Here is a 2546-nt window from a genome sequence, read left to right as displayed (position 1 = left end):
GTTCCAGCCTATTTTACCATAAGGCACAAAGCACTTATATTCAAAAATTATTTTAGGCCAAATTTTCTTTTTTATTTTTTGAGTGAAACTTTTTTGTTTAAATTTCAGAATATTATGGGGGTACAAATGTTTTGGTTACATGAATTGCTTTTTTACAGTTTAAGTCAAAGTTATGACTCATAATGACCCAGAGAGTGTGCATTGTACCAGTTAGGTATGAATTGACCCATCCCTGCCTCCCCCTTCCCACCTGCTTAATTTCTGTTGAATTTTACTACCATATGGGCACATGAGTGTTGATCTATTAGTTCCAATTTTGTAGTGAGTTCATGTACTTTTTGTTTTTCCATTCTTGCGATACTTCACTTAAAAGGATGGTTTCCAGTTCCACGCAGGTTGTTACAAAAGGCATTAGTTCACCATTATTTATGGCTGAGTAATATTCCATACCCTTACTATTTTTCGATCCAAATTATTTGATGTCATCCATGATTCCTCTCTTTCTCTCACAACCCACATCCAACTGGTCCTGTTTTATAATCTCTACCTTCAAAAAATACCCAGAATGTGACTGCTTCTCTGGGCTACTGTGTGGCACAACTCAAGGGAGCACATTAATTTGCATGCCATGTGAATGTTGCTCCCTAGATTGGTATAGTGCATAGCCATTCACGTAAGTATTCACATTTCAAAGTTGACATATCCCATATTTGTATTTTACAAAATAGTCTCTGTGCTCAACACTTCCACTGATTTGACCATGCTCTAAGCAGCCACAAGCTTTTACCTGGAATGCTATTATAATACCCTATGTCCCCCTGAATCCATCCCTTGCTCCACTAATAAAATACACCTTACATCATGTCATTTCTATGCTCAAAATCTTCCAGATTCCTATCTCAGTCATAGTAAGAATCGTATATCTATATAAGGTCTAGCCCTCATTCCATTACTCCTTTTAACTTCATCTCCTATAATTCTTCCACTAGTTCACTCTGTCCTAGTCATAGATTTCTTTCCTGTTTCCTGAACGAGGCTGTCAAACTCTTCTATTGTCCTTCTTTCTGAAATAATACCACCCCAGATCTCTGCACGATTTACTATCTCAACTTCTTGAGGGCTTTCATGTGACATGCCACATTCTCGATGGGGCCTTGTCTCCCACCCTGTCTAAAATTTCAACCCCTTCCTCTCCTTACGCTCCTTATACACTGTTTAGTTGTTATTAATTATCACCCTCTAGCATACTATTTTATTTCTTTATTTTATTTACTCTTACTTTCTAGGACGTAATTTCCAAGAGGGACTATATTTTTGTCTAATTTGGTCACTCATATTTACACAGTATCTAGAGAAATGTCTGATACATAGTTGGCACTCAAAAACCATATGTTGAGTTAAACAATATTCAAGACTTTGCAAATGCAATTGAGTTTCTGTTATATGCAGCCAAAAGGAATCCAAAATTATATAATTATCAACTTAGTAGCCTCTGATAAAGTAGTCTAAGTGTACCAGGAATAAAATAGATACTCAGCTTCTTTTGACTCTTAGGAAGAGCATTGTTAGAGTAACTTAAAAAACAGCTCCCATAGCAATATAAGACAAATATATTGAGAATGACCACTCTACCAAGATATAGGTTCCTCCTTATCTTCACACATTTATTATTTCACTATTCCACAAATGTTTTTAGTGTTTACTAGAATGTCAAAGAAGAAAGAAATATCAGTTGTATGTCATAGAAAGGTCACAGATTCATACTTATATGGTGCTAATATAAAATAAATTTTATTAGGAAAACTTATACACGGAGAAGCTATAGTAAACACAAGTTCTTGTTCTTTTATCATTCTGGGTATGGCATAGCTGGATGTGCCATGAAAAATGGTCCAACAGAAAAAACCCCATCCACCTTGTTGTTTGATACATTTATAGGGAAAATACATGAGAGAGAGATTAGCTAGTTACTATGTGATAATGACAGATTTTTTTCTTGAAGAAACTTACTGTTTAGCAAATCTAGAAAGAGACCTGCTCTCCTGGAGCCAGAAAACTGAGTAAAGCAGAAGATAGAGCCGTATATATTTTAAAGAGTGGGCACCCACTGGTTTCAGGAGTTCGATAAATGTGAGCTTTGATTAAAGTTCTATTTCCATTTGACAATGGAATTTTCTGGGAATTATCTCAATTTATGGGATTTTTATGGACAGAGAACCTGTGGCTGATTGGAAATATTGGGTTTGATAATCAAATGTTTTCATTCAGTGAAAAAACTATTTCCACTGGGCCCTTTTGGAGGCAAGTCATTTTAGCTCAAAGATAATATACCAAGGCAGTTTATTAAAGACATATGGGAAAGTGTATATTAAAATGACTTATTTATTGTGGACATTCAGAAATAATTAATTGATTTTGAATTTGAAACTCAAGAAGTGGAGTTGTTGATGAGACTATATCAAGGACTATTCTATATGCTGAGTACATCTTATTTCATTTATTTCTTATACCAACTCTGTGAGGTATCTGCTATTATTCTCATCCCC

Source organism: Propithecus coquereli, unplaced genomic scaffold (genome assembly GCF_000956105.1).
Source record: "Propithecus coquereli isolate 6110/MARCELLA unplaced genomic scaffold, Pcoq_1.0 Scaffold424, whole genome shotgun sequence".
NCBI classification, from domain to species: Eukaryota; Metazoa; Chordata; class Mammalia; order Primates; family Indriidae; genus Propithecus; species Propithecus coquereli.
The sequence above is the reverse complement of the archived record's forward strand: the minus strand, read 5'-3'. Positions refer to the sequence as shown.